The sequence below is a fragment of the Mytilus californianus genome, unplaced genomic scaffold (genome assembly GCF_021869535.1).
Source record: "Mytilus californianus isolate M0D057914Y unplaced genomic scaffold, xbMytCali1.0.p SCAF_5, whole genome shotgun sequence".
Taxonomy (NCBI): Eukaryota; Metazoa; Mollusca; class Bivalvia; order Mytilida; family Mytilidae; genus Mytilus; species Mytilus californianus.
This window is the reverse complement of record NW_026262701.1, coordinates 40,553,655-40,578,257: the sequence shown is the minus strand read 5'-3', so window position 1 is coordinate 40,578,257 and position 24,603 is coordinate 40,553,655. Positions and strand designations below refer to the sequence as shown.

Below are 24,603 nucleotides of genomic sequence, written 5' to 3'. Positions count from 1 at the left end.
CCAGTTGTATAGCGGTAAGTGCTGTCTGAAAATAACGAACATGTGTTAGCGTTGCACCACAATACAGATAAAACAATGTACTTCCTTAGCGGAGATCATCCGTTGATCAATATTCAGAATACGATAATATTTTGTATATCTTTTGTTAGCAGCCAAGATTGTTCATGAAAGCAATTGTCTTACCATGTGTAAGAAAAAAGTAAAATAACAAAAATCCCGAACTCCAAGGAAAATTCAAAACGGAAAGTCCCTTATCAAATGGCAAAATCAAAAGCTCAAACACATCAAACGAATAAAAAACAACTGTCATATTCCTGACTTGGTACATGAATTTCCTTATGTAGAAAATGGTGGATTAAACCTAATTGTATAGCTAGCTAAACCTAGCTTGCACTTGAATGACAGTCGAATAAAAGTCCATTAAATTGACAACAATGTGTGAACGAAAAAAACAGACACAATAGAAAAAAATGTCAAAAATAGGGGAACAGCAGTCAACATTGTGTTATAATCCTAATCACTATAAATAACAAACAAATATTTCAAGCAAGAAGAATAAAATGGCATATAGACAAAGCACATACTCAAAAATGAAAGACAAGAAAACAAAAAAATTACCCATTATATTAGAACAATAACACAACGGCGGGATGTATAAGTACCGAGCTACACCAAAAGGATATTACCAAAAATGGACTAAACAGTAAAGGTTAATAATTTACAAAGACAAATAAAAGAACACTATAACACGTAATTAAGATGAAAAACAACGTCAGCACCTAGAATCTATACTTCAAGACCATCATGTATTATTTGTGAAGTTTATACACGGAATATGTATCAACAAGGTCTTAGTATTTTCCGATCAACTTTTTTTGAAAAAGGACGAGAGTTCTTTGACATAACTCTGGTTCATCAACGTTCTGCTCAGACACTGGTGACGTTTGATAAAGTCCGAGTAGCAGCTACAAGCTCTTGAATACCGAATGAGTTTGGAATTGTATATCCCATATGCAGGTGAAGTTGGTATATTGCTACTAAGGTGAAGTAACTTGATAATTTCAAAATTATAATCGTCTCGTTTGTAATAGATTCTGGTACCGAGATGACCGCTTATGTCAAATTCGAGGTATGAGTCTAAAAATGAGGCTGAGGAAGCCGTGTCGGCTGTTTCTTTAATATCTAGTTCTGGAGGATATATTAATGGAACCCAATCAGAAAAGTTTGGATTGTTAATGGAAAGAACATCATCAATATATATCTAAATGTGAAATTAAATGATCTGGCTTCTTTGATCTTCTTGTTTTTGACAAGTGTCTGAAGGAACTCCGACTCATATGAAATTAAGAAGAGGTCGGCAAGGAGAGGCACACAATCGTTCCCATAGAAATGCCGACAAATTGTTGAAAAAGCCTACCTCCAAATTCAACAAATATGTTGCCCATAAGAAACTCCAGCATACTGATCACTTGTTCCTCTGTGTAGCATGTTTTACTTTTTTGTTCACTATTAACAAAATATGCCGTATGGTATCCCAAAGTAATAAATTTATAGCGTATGCTACCATTTTTATATTGAAAAGCATTGTGGATTATTTCTTTTAGACGATTTTTCAATTTCACACGGGGAATGGTGGTATACAGGGTTGAAAAATCAAAAGTTTTGATAGAATTGATTTCAGAGAAAGATCTAAATTAAAAATTATCCAGAAGTTCTTTAGAGTTTTTTTAGAATCCACATATGGTTAATACCACTTCGCGAGTAAACAGTTTCACAGTGTTTCTGAAGACCCTCTTTCAATGCGGACAGAACTTTTGTCAATCTAATGAACAATTCCTTTGTAGAACATCCAGATGAGCCGGCAATGTACCGTTGTTTGTACGGAATTTTGTGAAGCTTATGTATCTAATACAAACAAGGTAAGTCCTCAGATTTGCTTAGCTTTGAAACTGTAACTTTCATTTTAACGTTACGACGCATTCCTATTCATATTCTTATATTTGAATATGACTTAAAGTTCATTAAATGACATCTCCAGTCTTTCTACATGTATAAATGCATTTTTAAAGTTAAATCTTCAATGTCTTAATTTTTTCAAATTATTGATGTAATTTAAAAGACCATAAAAGACCTCCCATATCCTTATACTCATCATTAAAAATAACGAACGCTAAAGTCTTGTTTGATCTTTTTTAGTATTACAAGTAGGTATAATTACACTTGAGAATGGTCCATATTGGCCTTTATTACTAGTATTACTAGTTCGAACATTTGAACAGTATTTACAAAAGTTCAAAGATATATCGGCCATACAATAATCAAATATTACATTAAACATGTTAGGTATTGACCTCAACTGAATATAAACGTTGTCTAGTAACTTGTTGTGTCTTACACAATGTACTGTTGCTATGTTTAAAACCTATCACATGCATATTCATGTAAGTAACTAAGCAAAACACGTGTTTAACCAACTACAGCAGTCAATTCATGGGTTGTTTTTAACAGAATTTGAATTCAAAATGTGGTGTCATACAAAATCTACATTTCAACTTTGGTTTTGCATTTCCAGTAAATTGTATCCGTTATCATAAATCATCACCGTTATAAGCACATGTATAGTAGAGTATTTTTTAAAGTATGGACATAGAAGGATTTTGTTGAGGTTAACCTGGTTGCTGGAATCTTGCTCGGGTTGTGGACTGACCATGAAATCTCGGATAGGCCTTTAAATTAGTCTATTCACTGACATAAAAAAGTTATTTATTTGTAATTATAATCATGATAATGTTATAGTTTATAACTAGAATATAATTTCCTAACATAATTACTAATGAGCCCCTCAGCTTTAATTTGTACGGGAGATAACTTGCACATTCTGTAACTGCTTTACTAGCTGAGATAGTGGTTGTTGATCGATAAGCACTGTTCTTTTTTCTTCCACCTCAAGATATAAAAATAAACGGGGATAAGGTGTATATATGCATCAATATTCAGCATCACAACAACATATGCTTAATAAAACTAGAATAGTCATTTAGAGGTACTTGTGTAAAAATACGGTCTTCACCAATAATTTTAATTCATAGTTATTGACGAAGACCGTATTTTAACATGATATTTTATGTGTCGTGTTTATATAAATATAGAATTGAAAGAGCGATTACCTCTCTTTTTAATATTAAGTTAAATAGCAATGATAAGTGTATATGTCCTTGCTACAGAATTTAACAGCTGTGGTACATACAGAACGGCCGATGAAGTTATTTCAATTATGAGAAACTACTCAGTCAATAAAAATGAATTACTAAAATATACATGTGTGACAACATATTTATTATGTGCAAATTTCTAGACTCCTACTGTATCAAACAATCCTTATTGTAAAAGTTACATTCGCAAATAAAATAAAACACAAAAAAAAAATGGATAATTTCATTACATGTATGTTTCATAAGAATCCGTTATTTTGATTAGCTGACAGCAATCGCGAGACACTCCAATATCATATTTCATTTCCGTAAAAGTATATTACATGTATGTTTCATTGGAATCCGTAATTTTGATTGGCTGACAATAATCGTGAGGCACTCCAATATCAAATTTCATTTCTTCATAAAATACAACAGCTATGGCTGCATCTGTGACAAAGTTCAAATAATGCTTGAAAAACAAACGAAAAGGTAATTTGTAGCATGAAAATGCAATCATAAGAACTGAATGCGTTTTTTTATATAATTTTATAGGGTTATAAAAGCGTTGGTCGTGTGAAAATGTTTAATATGTGCTTCGGTCAACGCTTTTACATCCAAATACAATTATAAAAAGAAGCATTCTATTCTTAAATAACGTCATCATGTTCAAACTTAACTTGTAATTCCACAAGGCAAACGTTCATCTCAGACATTTTAGGATTTAATGACGCTCACCAACGTTTACACATGTACATAATTTGTTTTTCAATACTTAAATCTTGAACCTACTAAATGACGCTATTACAGAAAAGTGTGCCATATACACGGATATCAGTATCGTGGGTTTTTTTTTTTCTTCCATTTTATACACAGTTCTCTAGTATTGTATTGTCATTTAGAGTATGTGGATTTTCCCTGTTTGTAAATTGCAGGATATTATAGCCACGTATTGTTGTAAAATAGAGACATTTTCACCCATTGAAAGCACAAGAAATTATTAACTAAGGAAAAAAATCCTTTAAAATTGCTAAGAATTTACTATATAAAGCACCTCTATATTAGATACATAACTAGGTGAAATCGTTTCAGTGGACTTAAACGAATGCCTTCTCCTCATCTATAGAAGTCAATGTGAAGAAACGACACAAAAATAATTTATACGGCTGCACTGACGACAGAGTATAGATTTAGTACTGTGACTTCAAATAACTTCAACCCTGTTCTTTGAATAACAGTTCAGGAGAAAGTTACTAGCCACTTGGGTACACATTAAACTTAAAACATTATTCGTTGAGTATAAAATGACGACGACAGACGACAGACAACGACGACGACGACATACGACGACGGACGACGACAGACGCCAAGTGATGGCATAAGCTCACATGGGGCCCTTCTGGCCCGTTGAGATAAAAAATCATAGGCAGGCATGGGGTAATGCAAATTTGTAATTGTAATGCATGGGAATGCATTACATTTTCCCAAGTAATTACATGTAATGTGTAATGCAGCAATTTTTGCATTACATGTAATTGTAATTTAATGCATTTCTTTAGCAAAAAGTTGTGTAATTTCATGCATTACATTGCATTACATGGCATTACTTTTTTCACATACTATATATTTTTTACAGATTGTTGCAGATTTAACTAAATCAGAATTTTTATAATACTAGAATGACCAAATTACAATTCTAAATGAATAACACAACACTGTATATCAGATTGAGTTCTTTTGTTTTTAATTCATTTTATTTCATACATTTTCCTGCATAAAAAGATTAATATTTGAAAAGCATTACTGTAAAAGTGTTCCATTGTTGTCAAAAGATCAATGAATACCTTGTCATGATTAAATAACAGATAATTGAACATTGTCATAAAACACTAATTGGTTTGTTTTACAATCAATCTTTTCACCATTTTGACACTTGGTCATAAATTAAGCTCTATGTTTATTATATAATAAGGAAAGAAATTCTAAGTAAATATTTTGATTGAAATTTAAAAAACAAGTGTAACTATATTTATAAAAGTAAAGTTAACATTAAGAAAGTATTAAACTTCGTCTCTGTAATTTCTTTTTAGAGAAAACACAGAGATGTATACCTTGAAACATTAAAACCAAAGATAGATGGAACAGTTACTGCATATGCTAGAATATTTTGTGACTTCATGTTGTTTTTCAAAATGTTTGATTTTTCTTTTCACTTGATAATACAATTTACAAATGTAATGTGTAATTCAAAGCATTACTTTGCAAAAGTAATTGTAATTTAATGCATTACTTTGATAAATGCATGTAATTGTAATTGTAATTTAATGCATGGTTTTGTCAAAGTAATTGTAATATAATGCATTACATTGCAATGTAATTCGCCCCATGCCTGCATCTAAGACAAGAATATAAATCAATACACATCCAACTTCCAATGGATTTAGTGTAAAGACGTCATTAACAGTCAAAGAAAAACACGACATTGTGCAATGCCAAGATACAGGTATCGACAGATTGTAGTGCAATGAATGTGCATATGTATATTAAAATAATATTTAGTTTGATTTTAATTTTTTGATAACAAAATCAATATTAATACCAATCAAAACAATATTCAAAGATCTAATTACAGTGCTGAATCGGTAACCTTTTAGAATAAGTTTACTTAAAGGATCGATAAGTTAACCCGGATCGTATCCGGGCTCGGTAAACAACATCTCAGTAAAAAATAGTATGTGCTATCCCGCTTGAAATAAGTTTTCTACAGATACAACCAAACTTCAAAAGCAAATCTTATATTTACGGAGAAATTTGGTAAATGTTAAAAGAAATTTGTGGAAACGAAATCCCTGACTTAATAATTTACCAGTAATACATAAATTACGTTCATTGAAATCCAAAACGTCACAACAGACACGGGCATAGCGAACGAGTTGGGATATATAAACACAGACTGTAAGTTGGTGCCAAAGGAACATCACCGTCCACAAAAGGAAAATTAGCAATAGGGAACGAAAAATCGTCCCTTTTGTCGTAAATTTTAGTGTAGAGTTTCCCATGTAAAACTGAAATATCTAAATCTAGGAAAGGACAGTTATTAGCGTTTATATTTGATTAATTTAAAGTAAGTTCCTTTGGGTAAATTTCGGCATTATATTTAGAAATTTCTTGATAATTTAACGAAAAAATATCACCAAGATAACGGTAAGTGTTGTTGAATTTATCAATTAAATGCAATTTAGACGGGTCTTTATAGAGTTTGGTCATAAACTGTGATTCATAACAGTACAAGAACAAGTCTGTTATTAAATGGGAACAATTGGTGCCCATAGGAATACCTACAACCGTACTTAAATATTATCAAGGAGAAAATTAACAGCTTCAATCATCTCATCACACCTCCAGTAAGTATATCTATCATATTTACATTTCTCATTAGAGAAGAATGAGTTGCAGCAAATATATTTGAATTCAGATTTACCAAACGACTTTTTAATTAAATAGGAAATTTTTTGTTTGATAAGATTGTGTGGAAGTGTAGTGTAAAGAGTTGAAAAGTCAAAAATGTCAACAGAAACAAAATGACCATAAAGCACGTAATTTATCTAAAACATCCAAAGAATTTTTTACACTCCAAACATAGTTAAATCCACTATTTTCATATGTTTTATTACAAAAATTAATGATAAGATCTTTGATCATAGTAGTTAAGGAACTAGTTAAAACACTGAAATATTAGTTGTAGAACACTAACTAGAGGACGACATGAAACGATATTTTACTGTTTTTTTGTGTAGTTTAGGTAACCAATACATAGTAGGGACCTTCAAATGTTTAGAAGAGGCCTTAAGCTGTGATGTGGTTACGATATGATTGTTTTCTATATGACTCTCTGTGGAGCGCGTGGAAATAAATGTAGAAGAATTTAAAATGTCATTCTTAAGAACGTCCGTGAAGTATTTTCGGTATACCACCACCACATTGTTGGTTGCTTTGTCGGCCGGTACAAACACAAACCGCTTTGCGAGTACTTGAAGTTTGTTTCTTATTCTAGAAATAGGCGTAGCATGCACTCTTTTATTTATTTCTAAATTATTTTCAAAATGTGATATTCGAATATTCACATCATTCATACGTTTATTTAAATAAGAATCAAGAGATTTTTTATCAGATTTTCCGCGTTTACACCAATTTTGCAATATGATGAAAGAGCGTCTTTTGTGACCTGACGACACTGTTTCCAATCTATTTTAGATGGAGGACGATATTTTGGTCCATTTTTCAAAAAAATTTAACCTCTCGGTCTTGAACAATATTGAGGTCCTCTTTAATAACATTGCCATAGGGGTCATATCTAAAATTCGACGATTCGCATTCTCAATTCAGAGGAGTATTGTTTTCTACACTGACGTCTGATGTTACTGACGTATAATTAAAAATTAAACTTCTGCTAGGTTTTTTGCATGTATACGAAATAATAGGTGGGTCTGTGTTATCAAAATAGGGAGGTATACAGTTTTGAATGGTAGAGTCATTAAATATACTCGATAAGTTGATGAAATCAATACCTCTGTTAATATATTTAATTTTCAGAAAATGCCGTTTATGATCTTCAGGTTTAACGATACGCGGGAACAGCCTATGGTAACAAAAAGCTGTATTTATACTCGAATATTCATAATGAAAGTGGGCCGCAGAACGAGAATGTGTCACCATCTTTGCAAATATCATAAAATTTACTATTTGGTATTTGACCCAGTTTACATAATAAGTAATGCCTACCATTGTTTTTAAGTATAGAAAAGAGATCATCAAGTGTATAATTTATACGATGTTTAATTCGTTGATTTCGATGGATACGTTTGCCATGAGACCTATTATTACGTTGTTTTTTATCAACAATATTCCTGATATCAATAGAAGAAGTTTTAGATATGTTCCCTTGTCCCATTATATTGTTTTTTTAGACCCAGGGGGTCTGCTGTTTGCAGTCGTTTGATCAAAGACAGTTCGATAATTTTACGGGAATCTTCAAACTGTTAATGGGATTTTTTAAGTGCTACATGTAGTTCTCAAGGTGACAGTTCGCAGGAAGCCATGACACCTTACCCGGACACATCATCTGACTCTGAGCCGTCCAGTATTTGCTCTTACTCCTTATTGTCGAGTGCTTAGCTACAAATTAATTAACTTACAAGGCGTGTTTGTCTAGAACGACATATGTTATGTGTTAGATCCCATGGCCAGCCAGGTCAAACCAATGACTGTAAAATTAACTGTTTATGCTTCTCCGCTAAGCGAGCGACATCAAAGAGGTTCAACTCCGAGTCAGAATAAGTTGTCCGGGTAGGGTGACTTGTCTTCTTGTGGGCTTGTACCCTGTCAAATAGCATTTCCAACATTCTGCTCAGCGTGTCAGTTTAGTACCAAGCAGTGTATTTTTTATATATCATTTAATTTGTCACTGGACGTTAAACTTCCACCAATTATCATCAAGAGCAACAATAACATAATTTCATTTTTCTTATACATGTAAGATGTGCTGCCGTGTATTAAGAATTCATCCTACAATGATTTTACATAAACTAACAAAGTCAAATTCTAGAGTTATCATAAGCTATTATAATTATCTATGACTATGCTATAACAATTGGTTTTATATGGTACCTACGCTAACTATTTAGTAAGTATCCAAAATATAACCAGTACTAAGTAATATAAAAATATACATATTACCAATGTTATAATTCATTATTAACCTGTTAAAATAAAATGAACTTTTACTTATCAATGAAATTTAAAAGCGAATGTTTTTTTTTCTAAACTATAATGCAGGTTTACTATTTATAGACAACATTTGATAAATTGAACCTTAATCTTCAGTAAGATAATGGGTTTGAACAAGAGGGTAAAAACCTTACTTTCCGAACCTCGTTTTATTTTGAATTCATACGGATTGGGAACGTTGTATTTGCCCGAATAAAAATACAAATAATGATAAGCTTATTAAAAATGTTCTAAATCAGGATATAAAAATTCTATAAGTTACAAAACTGACCACTTATTTACATCGAGGGAGTAAAACTTTTCTTGATAACACATAAAATAAACATTCTATATTTAGAAATATGTGCGAATATTTTTTTTATAATAATAAGTATTTAGAATAATCTGTATATGGCATATATATAAAGGGAAATGTTTGCACCTGAATATAGTGGTAAAAAGCGTTCATACATATTTATTCGCAATTTTTGAAAGGTGAGTAATCGACCATATAACCTTAATCATAAAAGAAAAGTGTATAGCAACTGTTAAATGTATATCTAGTGTTAAACATAAGTAGAAATCTAATTTTTTGGATAAAACTTTGTCTTATTTTTTTTTATATATAAACACAAAAAGAGACAACTTATCACCACAAGTCTTTTAATTTCGTAACGAATTTAAAAGCTCCTGTAATTGTAAAAAAAATAGAGTATTCAAAAAAATTCTTCGTGCATTGCTTATATTAAAAATACAAAAAGCTAATGAAAATAGCATACATACTGTATTCGTCATGAGAGAAGATGTATTTTGAAATTACAGAAAAGTTTACGTGTTGGAACAACAACTTAACTCAGTATGGTCCGCAGCCGAAAGATATGAAACACGTTAAAAAATACTCGTTTTTCTCTTGTCCTTTAGATCCAAGGTTCGGCTCGAAGTCAGAATAATTTTACTGTGTAGGATAAACTGTTACTTTGTGAACCATCTCCAACTTGTCCTCTATGTTCTAGGTTCGGCTCGGATTCAGAATAATTTGTCCGGATAGGGTGATTTTTCTTTCTTTGTGGATTTGTGAACCATCTCCAACTTGTCCTCTAGATCAACTCAATACGACAGGGTTTGGTTATTATTTTGATTTGTTGAGGTTTTTGAAGCTAATATGACAAAAAAATGTTTTCTTCGAAATAACATTGATGACTTGATGAATGCCCTAGACAAAGAGAAAACTGTCATGTATGCTCTAGAAAACTGACATGCAAGTCAGGAGCCTCTGGCCTTTGCTAGTCTCATATCATTTTTAATTTTAGTTTCTTGTGTATAATTTGGAGTTTAGTATATATGACGTCCATTATCACTGAACTAGTATACATATTTCTTTAGGGGCCAGCTGAAGGACGCCTCCGGTTGCGGAGGTTTCTCGCTGCATTGAAGACCCTTTGGTGGCCTTCGGCTGTTGTCTGCTCTATGGTCGGGTTGTTGTCTCTTTGACACATTCCTCATTTCCATTCTCAATTTTATGGATACAGTACATTTTAGATAATCAATGGTCCACCTTCTTGAAATTTTATGATTTCATAACTCAACATCCTGTAGCTATAAAGTAGTCACATTATTTGTACTGATGTTAATATATTTCATACTAAATACTTAGCTGCACCTCTCCGTACTTCATTAGTCATAAAACGTTGTCTGAAGTATTGTACATTTGTAACTATAAGTCTGAAGTATTGTAACATGTGTAACCCCTATACCATTCAGGTTATCATGTTTATATGAATGATGCGGTCTTAAGAGCATGTTATTGTCTCTTCGTTAATGTGGAATTCGTTGAGATATTCTGGCGGAGTTAAAAACTAACGGTAGAAATATACTATACCAACACAGCTAGAGGTATCGCTACGTTTTATTTGTATTAGTAAGTATACAGTTTTTTTTTACATAAAACCGGCAAAGGTGTTTTGTTTATTAAACTGTTCAAAACACAAGATTTAATAAGCAATTAAAAATAAATAGTTCCTTCTAAAAAGTGGGGTAGATATCAATTTATATGACCTTCAAATGTACGTGCTCACTACGAAAAATTGGTCAAAACACTTTTGAAGACAGTTTTCTAGTGACGTTTTTTGCAAATTACCTGATTTAATCGTTATCCTAGACATGCTAGACAACAAAATTAAATTCTATGAGCAAGTTTAAACTTTGTTATTCCAAATAAAATTACAAATCATTGTGGTTTAACTATTTCAACAGTTAATATAGATGACGTTTGGTTGTCTGTTGTCGTTGGGTTGCTGTTGCATTGACATATATATCTCATATCTTCTTATATTCACATAAAGGAGCAACCATTTAACTTCAAGTGGGGGAAATGGTTTTTTGTCCGAGTCAGAATTTTTTGTTTGTTTTTTCGACACTATCAATCAAATTTCTTTTCTTCAAAATTTAACATTATAAGGTATGGGGAAAATCTGGATTTAGAATATTTTTTTTGTCATCTACTTGACCACAATATATTTTTTCATCAAATTGGGGACCAGAATATTTTTTTTTAGGAAAAAACCATAATCCCCCCTCCCCCTTTTTGAAGTTAAATGGTCGTTCCCTAAATCACTAAATTCCCAACAACAATAAAACAACGATTCCGCGAAAAAAAAATATTTCGTATTTTTACGAATATTTCAATTTGTTACTACAAATTCAACGCGTGACGAATATTACCGGCCGTTGATCGCAATTTCACAGTATAATAGCTGAGGTTTCTGTATTTTTTTTCATTTTACAGTTACTTTGACTAATAGGACAATAATATTTTGTACTGCAGATATGCTTGTCTGTCATATAATAGCAGTTACCTGGTCATGTTAAGTGGTTATGTTAACTTTTTTTAAGTACTTGTAATAAGAATTAAAAGGAGAATATGAGGTAACTTGGTGGCCGTCATGTGTAAATATCTGTTTGACATGGAATACTTTATTGGATTGGTTAATGGTAATAATATCTCAATTACATGTTGTATTTATGTGAATTCGAAAGCTTGACATGAGGTTTATGGCCTTGACCTCATGCCCTGAGTCTGGAGGCTGAACCACAGACATACATGTGTCTCTTCACATATAATTTTTAATTTAATAGTCTGTTAGAAACAAGCTATATTAAATGTAAGAGGTTTTGTTTTTAATTTTAACAACTAAATTTTGCATTTGCGCCAAAATTTAATTTTCTGTGATGTATAAATAGGCAGCCATGTCTGGTCGGTCGAGTTAGAATGTGAATTCGTTTTGATTTGCACAGAAATAGCATGGTATATTTTGTGAAAGATTTCTTTAAAGAAGGAGATATGATATAAGAATCATCATTTGGCCACTGAAATTGCAAAAATTGTACACTTATACAAATCTTTTGAAATGTTAATTTAATTGATAAATTAATAGACTGATATAATCTGGACACTATAGTGCAGAAAGGTCACGTGTGATGTCACTTTACAATTAACGGTTAACTTTGCTTACAAAAATGAATGCAAACGATTGAATGTGTACCTACGCACGACATAGTGCCTTCTGCTTTCCACACTGTCTCCTTTTTTAATGTAACATTTTACAAATTACGACGAAAGCTGAAATCCTTATTCCTCACATGTTGTTTGAAACAGATTATCCAGAAAGGGTTTATGACGGTTCTGGTTTCATTGGATATTAAAGATATAGTAATTTGACATGCAAAACATGTTCTTTGTACTTCAGTCACAGCAGCAATCATGTTTCAAAGGTATTCCCAGATTTTCCGGTACTAAACTGAATGATTTTCTTTCTACTATTTTTTGTAAACAAAACTGAAGATAGCCTCTTGTTCATTTACTTTTTGTAAAAGAACAATAAAGTTAAGGTCTGAACATATAAACATTGGTGTATTCCCGATTGTCCCACTTTTTGAAATTACAGGTAAAAAAGTAATGAAATTTTGAGGGACAATCGGGAAGATGTTTGTGGGACAATTGGGAAGTTTAAATGTGGGACAATTGGGAATTGTTTTGATAGTGATTAATTTGTTTTTAAAGTGTGTAGCAGGTAATTACAGGTAATTGATCAATGTAACTTATAAAATTTGAAATAAACATGGAGAAAAGATAGTATTTACATATTTTATGTTGTATTCTGATATTTTGTTAAACTACTGTCCAAATAAAGAACAATTATATAATATAAATTTAATAGATATATGTTTACTTCATAAAAGATCAAATAGACTGTTATAACATAAATTGAACATACATAGATATAGGAAGATGTGGTATGAGTGCCAATGAGACAACTCTCCATCCAAGTTATAATTTATAAAAGTAAACCATTATAGGTCAAGGTACGGCCTCCAACACGGAGCATTGGCTCACACCGAACAGCAAGCTATAAAGGGCCCCAAAAAATTACTAGAGTAAAACCATTCAAACGGAAAAACCAACGGTCTAATCTTTATAAAAACGAAAAACAAGAAACTCGTATGAACTACATAGACAGACGACAACTACTGTAATCAGATTCCTGACTTAGGACAGGTGCAAACATTTGCAGCGGGATTAAACGTTTTAATGGTACCAAACCTTCTCCCTTTTCTGAAACAATAGTATAACATCACAACATAGAAAAACACACTATAAAATATCAATTGGAAGGCTTAACTTGATCAAAAAACGTAAATTAACACAGTCACAATGAACGAATAAATTTGACCTGTGACACCTGAATGCAAATACACAGTTAATAAAAAATTACAAGGGATAAATAATTAAAGTCAAAAGTAAATTTAACAGGTTTAAACAAAGTTTAAGTATGATATCACTGTGAAATGTCAATTAATTTTTAGAAAATCATCACTTTTGAAGAAACCTGCGTCATATTATACACAGGTAAATGAAAATAATTGTGTAGTTAAGTATACGTCTTCTTCTGTGTGTATAAAATCTTCCTTTTAGGAATACCAAGAAATTTCTTTAATATCAATAAAACTAATCTAACACTTGGTACATATGGGGTGAATATCAACAATAAAACTATACAATTAGTGCTAGATAAAACTTCCTGTACAGGTCCAAGAACAGCATCTATGGAAAAATGAAATAATTTTGATGTTCATAGTACGAAGAAGTGAAAATTTGTAGTAATACAAGATAATCAAAGCTGGTATATAGACAAGATCCATGTTAACATTAAATAACAAAAAAGCATTACAAATAGTATCGATAGGTCAAATTTAAAAGAAAGTACGATTTGAGAGTACTCGCAGTTACTGACAGCTAGTTAAAAGCCAAAACAATTAATAATAAAAAACCATGCATCAGAGACTAAAATCAACTAAAATACATCCCAGGGATTTAGTATTTTAACGTCATGTAAGTCAAAGAAGACAAGTCATGACTTGTGCAATGCCAAAAATAAATGTATCGACAGGTAGTAGGATAGTTAGGAGTGACTTCTTTATAGTTAAAAATGAATGTGTGTGTGTCTCTATACATCCCGTTTGAAAAGAAAATACAAATTTAGTTATGTTTTAATTTGCTAATGACAAAATCGATATTAGTGCCAATGTAAACTATATTCAGAGATCTAATTATAACATTGGTATGATAACCCTTACTAATAAGTTTGTTTAAAGGTTCGATGAGTTTACACGGATCACATAATGATTTCCCCGCTTTAAGTACAATATTACCATAAAATTTAGGATGTGAAATGCCATTTTTAATAACTTTTCTACAGGTACAGCCAAATTTAGTAATCAAATCTTTGTATCTATGAAAGAATTTAGTAAAAGTTTTAAGTAATTTATGGTAACGAAATCCCTGACTTAATAATTTACCAGTGATGCATTGATTACGTTCGTTAAAATCTATGACATCATTACACACACGGGCATACCGAACGAGTTGGGATATATAAACACCGTATAATGGAGCCAAAGGCACATCGCCGTCTAAAAAAGGAAAATTAACAATAGGGAATGAAAAATCGTCTCTTTTGTCGTAAATGGAGTTTCCCTTTAGAAATTGAAATGTCTAAATCTAGAAAAGGACAACTGTAGTACATAATTGAAAAATTTAGAAGTATCAAGGATAAAGTAAAATTAAATTAAAAGATGTGTTTAAGAAAAATACAAAGAAATATTTTAGAATAATTTTACATGCTACACAGTTTCAGGGATTTGTTCTAAAATTGATAGGGTTTAGGCTGATATTTAATATATTCATAAAACAAAGAAATAAAACATAAATACAACTTCAAACCAAATAATTGGAAAAGTTGGAATTTGCTGCGTCTCCTAAAAGCACGCTGCATTTTAGACTAAGAGCAAAGGCTGGTCAGTCAGTCTTTACTCTGAATAATATGTATGTGTAAGGTAACAGGTCTTCCTGTGGACTGTTATCTTGTGAACTAGCACGTTAAAAATTCGGCTTGATGACTGTCTTAAATATATATTTATGTATAAGATACAATACAAAGTTAACAAAGAAACAGGCCGGTAACAACTGTTGCCGGATAGTTTTTCTGCACGAGTAGTCAGATGAAGGTCCGAGGCGATATCCGAGGACCTTGACCTGACTACAAGTGCAGAAGAACTATACGGCAGTTTGTTTCCGGCCTGTCTTTGTTTGTTATATTTGTTTGTATCTGACTTGTACGACGTTCCAAGAAAGAAGTAGTACATTTTGCATTTAGAAGACTGAGGTAACAAAATTAAACAGATTAGAAAACTTAAATGGCCATATACCAGTTAATGTAAGTTACAGTTTAAACAACCTTTTTTTCACTTCCCTTCAGCCGAGAGTTTTTTTTCTCAAGAAATTCAAGAATTTCATAATTTTATAAAAAAGAACCATGTCAAGTAAAAGATGAATGTCGTACACATTTGAGACTTTTTAAAATACAACTTCGCAAGTAAGTAATGTATGAAAAAGATTTCAGAGGTAAGCAAGCTAACATTTGATTTTTATTTGGGGAAAAACGGAAAAGGGAGTGGGTGTTAAAATAAAATTAAAAAAAACAGGCTTGATCCTTTTTTTGTTGAAAAAAATGCAGGATGTGCCATTCCATCCCCCCATTCCCCCTTTAAAAAATAATAGAAATCGTACGTTTGCTCCCAAATATATGAATTCAATATATATGAATTCAATAACAATATAAATGTATCAAAAGAATAAATTTCCTGTTTCATTAGTGAATGAAATCTTATAAAAAAAATGGATTTTGTCTTGTTATTAGAGATATATAGGCATATTTTGGATTTTTTTTTTAAATTTTCATGCTTATATGTTTTTATGTCTCTGATAGAGTTTGTCAGGATTAAACACGTGTCACAATATGATCCCTTACATTGTACCGTCCAAAATTGGTGAGATAAGTTGAATGATTTTTTGTATTACACGGACATTTTTTATCTATAGGATCAATCGTGCATTGCTGAATTGATAGGGATTTTATCTTTTGATTAGATTTGGGTTTTTTTTATATATATATATTTCCTGTCTTTTTTATTGAAATATAAACGTCGGTACCAGGATTTCTTTACTTTCAGCATTGTCCAGAACACTATTCATGTCCATATATTGAAAAAAAAAAAACATTTACGGACCGACCATTTAGCTTCAAAAGGAGAGTATGTTTTTTCTGAGTTAGAAAATTATTTAGTTTTTCAACGCTATCACCCAAATGTTTTTTTTTTTTAAATTAGCACTATTATATACGGTATTCGGAAAATCAGGAATCAGAACATTATTTTGTCATCTGCTTGACGACAATATATTTTTTCTCATAAAATTGGGGATCAGAATATTTTTTAGGACAAAACCATAACCCCCCTTTTGAAGTTAAATGGTCAATCCCTTAGTGTACTGATATGAATAGTAATATACTGGAATTGTTTGAAAAAAAATATAGTTATTGATGCTAACGTAAATATTTTAATAAAAAAGACAGGAAATATGTCGTTGAAACAAAAAGTTCAAATCTAATTGAAATTTAAAGTGCCCATGAACTCACTGATCATGCACGAGTGATTCTATCCATAAAAAGTGTCCGTGTAACAAATACAAAGTGTCGTGTATCATCTAAAAAGTGTCCATGTAACACCCGTTAATGTACTGTTTTTCTATAGCTCTGCTTGGGGCAAAGTCGTACAATGTCATTTCATCGAAATTAATCTAACTATGTTTTTTATCTAACTTTATTAATATATTGTTTGTCTAGCTTTTTGATATATCTATGGTAGATACACAAAAAAACCCACTTGTTTCTTAGGAAAAACAGATCGATTTTTATTGAAAATATATTTGATGACGTTTATTGTGAACAAAACAAAATGAGTTGAAACATTTGTTATACAATCGAAGAATATGATATGATCATAATTATATAATATGAAAATAAAAAATATTACGAGCTATGATTTGTTTAGATACTTTTTGTATATGTTAATTTTGTCATTTAAATATGCTTTTTAAAGTCATTAAATACCGGTGAGTTTACCACGGTCAATAAGATATTACAAGCTTTACATATATGATATATCGTTCACTTATGATTTGCCTTCCAAATGTTTGGTTTCGAGAGTATAGTTACGTGAACGATACCGATTAAACAAGAAAAACAATATTTCACCAAAATCGTCAATTGTAAACATTTTGATTGATTGATTGATTGTTGGTGTTTTAACGCCACTTTTAAGCGCCGAAAATTAGGGCTATTTCGTGGCGGCCAGTTTTTATTGGTGGATGAAGCCGGAGTGCCCGGAGAAAACCACCGACCTTCGATAGGAAAACTGACAATCCTAGTCAATTAAGATTGGAGTCGAGTGCACCCGCACGGGCGTGTAAACATTTTGAGTACAACCTAATATGCTTTTTATAACTGATATCAATCAATACATTTCCAACACATTTAGTGTAAACAGTCTATGAAAAGCATGACCTTGTGTAAGTATTGCCAGGATGTAGGAGCATAAGTGTTAGATCACCACTTTGTGTGCTTTGTCTTAATGTTAGTTGTTTTTGCACTTCATGCCCATCTGACGAGTCAAGTCATTTTTCCAACTGACTTTTGCAGTTTGTTCTTATGTAGTGCTGTTTCACCACTATCGCAGGTTAGGGAGGGCTGAGAGCTCACAAACATGTTTAACCCCGCCACAATCTATATGTGCCTGTCTCAAGTCACGAGCCTGTAATTCAGTGAGTGTCATTGGTTGCTGTCTGTCATATTTGTTTTTCGTAAATTGTTTTGTTACAAATGAGGCTGTTATTTATCTCGATTGAATTTTTTCACATTTTTCATGTCGGGACCTTTTATAGCCGACTATACGGTATTGGGTTTTCCTACTGCTGAAGGCTGTACGGTTGCCTATCATTGCTTACATCCGCTTCATTTGATTTTTGGTAGATAGTTGTCTCATTGGCAATCATACCACATCTCCTTATTTTCATAAATCTGCAAAAAAAGGACACAGTTATAAAGTATATAGACATCATCATATCGAAACCAAAACCCAACACATCATTACAATAAAAAAAAAACTAAAATGAGTGATACATGTAGGTATATGCTATAATTCCAAATTTATTACCGATGTCAAAATTTTATTTATGAAATAGGATGAAAAAATGTGCGGTAAAAACTTTTTTTAAACATCTTTTGTCCCAAAGATTCCAGCAAAAAAATAATATAGCATTTGTTATGATATTCTAAATTGATTCCAAGTGTAAAATTTGCGGTAAGTGAAATTGTAAAACATGATTTGTGGTAAAAAAATGTTTGTTGAAAACATAAAAAAAATTAAGATACATCTTTTAGTGCTTGAATTTCTACAAAACAAAATAGATAGTTATAAAATACTATTTCACACTGATTCCCGGTGTCAATTTTGCGTTAAGAATTGTATTGCTTTGTTTGAATAATATTTTAGTGTTTTTACACAAATTCATTTCTCTTGCATATAATTTGACTGTGCATCATAAATTTATAATTGCATGTTGTTTTATTATACAGTTGTTAATCAGTTTCATTGTATTGGGGTGTGGTCAATTACATCAAAGAGTTGATGGTCAATACTTAAACAGTTGATCTTTCATCTTGATTAATGTGACAGTTTATACGGTACATGGGATGCCCAGTATAGTTGCAATAACATTGATAAGTTTGTCAAAATACTCTAAAACCATAAAGCAATGTTTAGTCTAAATTAAGAAAACAGGTCTTAGTAGCACGATCTTGTGATAAACTTTATATTGGTCAGTAGTAGCTTGAAGTACCAAGTTGTATGCACGAATATTAATTGGAAATTATAATTGTGAACCTTTACATATATTATATATATTTGTACTGTTATATGATTAAACATGTGAACATTAAAGATGAAGGTAAATCCAGAAAAGCGCTTCGGACGCATGAACTTATTAAACGTGTTGTTTTCATTTTTTTACATCACTGGGTCGATACCACTGCTGGTGGACTATCAGTCCCCGAGGGTATCAAGAGATCAGTAGTCAGTACTTCGGTACTGACATGATTTATAACAAACTTTTCTAAATTTGTCCGTTTATAAATTTTGAAATTATAAAGAAGCTAAGGTTTCAACTCCCTCAGGCAAAGTTGACCTTAGATGAATTTGGCTATTTTTTTTTTGGAATTTTGTCATATAGCTCTTCAACTGTTTCGGTACTTATACATCCCTCGGATTTCAAATGTTTGGCTTTGAGCGTTCCTGATGAAGGTAAATCCAGAAAAGCGCTTCGGACGCATGAACTTATTAAACGTGTTGTTTTCATTTTTTTAAACAGACTTCGTTATCAACAGTAGTGAGCTTACGGAGAAACGTTACAAAATAGCTAGTTCCCTATGCTAACGGGGAGGATGGAGTTATTGATCCCAGATACATAGATCCGAAATATGACTAGGTATAAAACAGACAGATTAAAGCCCCGTTACATTATGTACTTTACATAACAGTTGATAGGTTAAACTATTACATTAATTATTATTAATTAAAACTTTTTGTCGCAAGTTGTAAACTATACAGTTATTATATATTAACCGGATATCAATTTTAAGTATCGCCTGTCATTTTAATACAATATGATAAAGAAGGAATCGATTGAGTAAGTGGTTGATGATTGTTTTACACCGCATCAGCACAAACAGGCTTTATCGCGGGGAGTGGAAGGAATCGAAAGCAAGTTGAACCCTCGTAATAAAGAACAGCTGTTACTCTTGAACCCTCGTAATAAAGAACAGCTTTACACCTTACTGTGGTATTAAAACAGTAGTCTACAACAGCATTTGCAAAACGGTTGTCTACCTGACATATACAACAAGAAGCCAGAAACATATCATCCACCACCACGGTTACAGTTTTGTAATACTTGCACGTTTGCTGCAGGTGAGTGTTTTGTAAAATAAGTTGTTTGTTATAACAATCTAGTTAAAATATAGATCTCTGATTTCGTTATATTCATAGGGTCAAAATATAAATTATTGAGGAGTCTATATCAATGAAGTACACTGCAAAATAATGTGTCACAATTTTACATATTTCCATAAAATCAAAATGTTATTCAATGCTGTATGTTGCTGTTGAGGGTAATTTCATGCAAAATAGCAAAGGGGTTAAGTTAATTTCTACTGTAGAAAAATAAGGAAATTTGGTATGTTTCAAATGAGACAACTATCCGTCAAAGTTCAAATGAAGTGGATGTAAGCAATTATAGGCAACCGTACGGCCTACAACAATGAGAAAAACCCATACCGTATAGTCGGCGAAAAAGGCACTGACATGAAAAATATGAAACAATTCAATTGAGAAAACTAACGGCCTAATTTATAACAAAACAATTAACGAAAAACAAATATGACAGACATGAACCAACGACAACCACTGAACTACAGGCTCCTGACTTGGGACAGGCTCATAAAGAATGTGGCGGGGTTAAACATGTTTGTGAGCGCTCAACCCTCCCTCTAACCTGGGACAGTGGTCATGGTGGTGTAACAGCACAACATAAGATCAAAATTTAACTATAAAAATCAGTTCAAAAAGGCGTAACTCATCATTTCGATACAAAGCAATTAAAAAAACATCAAACAAAATCACAGACCAGACGTGACAGGATATTTATCCATCCCTCATCCCTAACAACAAATAAGACACTTAGTACAGACCTGAGAGTACTCTCAGTTACTGACAGCTAGTTCAAAGCCAAAAACAACTAATAAAAAAACTATGTATCTAAGACTAAAATATCAATCAGTATACATCCAACATCCAATGATTTCAGTGTAAAGACGTCATTAAAAGTCAGAAAAAAACATGACCCTGTGCAATGCCAAAATATAGGTATCGACAGATTGCAGTATCGTGAAAGTACATATGTGTATAACAATAATATTTAGTATGGTTTTAGTTTACTGATAACAAAATCAATATTTATACCAATAAAAAAAATTCAAAGATTTAATTACAGTGTTGAATTGGTAACATTTTAGAATAAGTTTATTTAAAGCATTGATAAGTTTCCCCGGATCGTATCTAAAGTTCCGGGCTCGGTTAACAACATCACCGTAAAAGTTTAGGATGTGCTATTCCGTTTCAAATAAGTTTTCTACATTTACAGGTACTTGTTTCACTCACAGGATGAAAATCTAAAATTTGTTGTATATATTTATCTTTATTCCACTAGAAATTGATATTAAAGAGTCTATATCATATAATTAAAATATCTTTTAACAATTTTACACATTTCCATATTTCCATAATCTCAAAATGCGATTCAGCGGCTCTTTTCACAAGAAAAAATACTCGTAAGTCATACACATTTCAGTATAACTTACGATAAATTTTAATCGTAAGATTTTTTTGTGAAAAGAGTCGCTGCGCTTCATTTTGCTGTTGAAGGCATATTGATACAAAATTATAAATTTTACATGTTTTGTCAAATTTTGCACCAAAAGACATTGATAAACAAAATGAATCATTTGAAAAGTTGGAAGAACTCAAAAATGAAAAGCGAAAATACTTCTGTTTTTCATTTTTTGGTTTTTAAGTTATCAAAAAACGAGAAACGAAAACACTATTGTTTTTATTTTTTTGTTTTAAGAAATCAAAAGCAAAAAACGAAAACTCTTTTTCGTTAATGATATCTCAAACGGTAAAACGAATGGACGTAACTTTTTTTTTCGTTTTTGAATACTCAAAACGAAAAACGAATGGACGCAATTATACACGGACCACTCAACGTTCAATAACCTTCAACTTATTTGAACATATAAGATATACACAATTATAAAATCAATTTTTGAGATAAATACTAATTGATTGGTATTTCAGACCAATTTTAAAACGAGGTACACGTGTATTCAAATTCCCCGGGATTTGTTTTGCTGCGGAGTCGATTTCAGAAAGTTGTTGACACCTTCTGGAAATTTAATAACAAAGGGACATAGTAATATATTTGAATATATATCAATAATGTTACTTCTATCCATAACATCAAAATGTTAAATACTGCTTTTGTAGACAAATAAAATTAAATAAAAAGTGATTAATTGTGTTTTGGCTTAACAACCATTGACAACCATTGACAAATAATTAATGCTATTCAGGACGGGAACAAAAAAGTAATAAAATCTAAATGTTGGTTCTTTGTTTTTTATGTAGACGACATACTTGTTACGTTCGGGGGGCGTATTTTTAACAAACAATCGGCATTTCCATGGGAACCAACTTGCCTCTCTTCCTGCCGACTTGTTCCTTTATTAATATGAGGCAGACTTCATACGGGAACTTCTAAGAAAGAACGAAAAGAAGCGTGCATTATTCTTTAACTTCACGTTCCGCTTATATAGACGATGTTCTTTCACCGACTAATTCAAAGTTTGGTGACTATATTAAACGCATCTATCCCATCAAACTTGAAATAAAGGATACAACAGATATACTTAAGTCCAGCTCATATTTTGACTTACACCTAGAAATTAACAATGAGGGTCGGTTGGAAACAAAAATTTACGACAAAAGGGATGAAATCAGCTTCCAAATTGTGAACTAACTAATTCTCTGTAGCAACATTCAAGAAGCGCCTGCATATGGAGTATATATCTCCCAGTTAATACAATATTCCAGAGCTAGCATTTCCAATCATGATTTCCTTGATAGAGGGTTACTGCTTACACACGGAAGCTATTAAACCATGAGTTATCTTTTCGTTAATTTTACAAACGCCATTACAAACTGGCTGATCTTTATAGAGTATCTCATTCATAGATGACGACGGATATGTTCCAATTGTCGTAACCACAGTTCTGTCCTTTTTTTCAAGGATGTGACCTACAAAATTATACTTATCGCCGGGTTTGTACTTACATGAGCAACGCGTAGGTTGCAACATGTGGAGCAGATTCTGCTTACTCTTTCGGAGCACCTGAGCTTACTCTTTCGGAGCACCTGAGATCATTTCCTGTTTTTGGTAGGGTTCGTGTTGATCATTCTTTAGTTTTTACTATGTTGTGTTTTGGAGACTGTTGTTTGTTTTTTGGTCGTTTTTCGTTTATTGCCATGGCATTGTTAGTTAGTTTTCGTCTATCCATCTTGTACCGTCCGCCTCTTTTTCTGTTAAGTGAATCGTGAAAACATTTACTGTCCCATTACGTTCAGACGTGGCTATGTACTTTATATTCCGTACATAGCTTGACGGATGTCCCTCTTGGGCATTGGTCTTCTGGCAGATCATGTTTCTATTCCCTTATCAGGAATTTGGTGAAATACAGATTGTTATAATTTGGTAACTTTATAAGAAATAATCCAAAATATGGTTAGAACCTCACAGGACACCCCACTCAATTAACTGTTGTGACATTATGAATTTAAGCAAAAACTGAAAGCCTTCAAGATTGACCCTTGTGGGAAATAAATTTAGGGGAAATTGGTCCTACTCATTTTGACTTTCATTTCAAAGAGATACTTGAATATTTGACAGTAATTACTAAAAGATCTATATACATGTACATAAGTTGACGACTTGTTGAGAGGGTTATTTAACATTCAGAAAGCATATTACTATCCAAACACGAGGATTAATTATGATAATATATTTTATCGTTCCTATTCAGTTGGATGCGACTGTGTATTGACACATCCCTTACGGACAAATAAAGTATCCGTCCAATACAGATTCCTATAACAAGAGAGAAGAAGTTCATATGACCTATGAATAAAAGTATAAGTATTGAATTAAACAAGATATTCAATCTACCAAAAGGGTACCGATGGTATAGATGAACACCAATGATATAGATGGTATAGATGAACACCAATAGTATAAATCAGTTTCCAAGAGTTCAGGATGTGTCAACATTAATTATTGGTGTAGGCACCATAAAAGAGAACCATACGATACATGTGCTTTTCTTATTCTTTCAATTGGGTGTATCCTACCGGCTGATAAAAGATAGGGATAAAAGTCCCTGGACAAACGATAATCGAAATCATGTACATGAAATTACACTTTTTGTACATGTCATGTATGATTTTGGTCACCTTTAAACATCTGATATGGCCATAGAAATAATATACACATATGGAATTATAATAAATCACAGCAGTATTGTAA

General features: G+C 32.0%; 1 protein-coding gene across 2 annotated transcripts in view; it reads left to right on the top strand.

Moving 5' to 3' along the window:
* Positions 1-24,603, top strand: part of LOC127702084 (beta-1,3-galactosyltransferase 1-like) — a 139,937-nt gene that overhangs the window by 95,211 nt on the left and 20,123 nt on the right. Inside the window, exon 1 of one of the 2 annotated variants that reach the window (XM_052206101.1) lies at positions 20,138-20,378. The exons of the other annotated variant lie outside the window; for it this stretch is intronic. The gene's annotated coding sequence lies outside the window, so the exon portion shown is untranslated. Of the gene's footprint in view, positions 1-20,137; positions 20,379-24,603 lie in introns of those variants that run through there. 2 annotated transcript variants of the gene reach the window in all.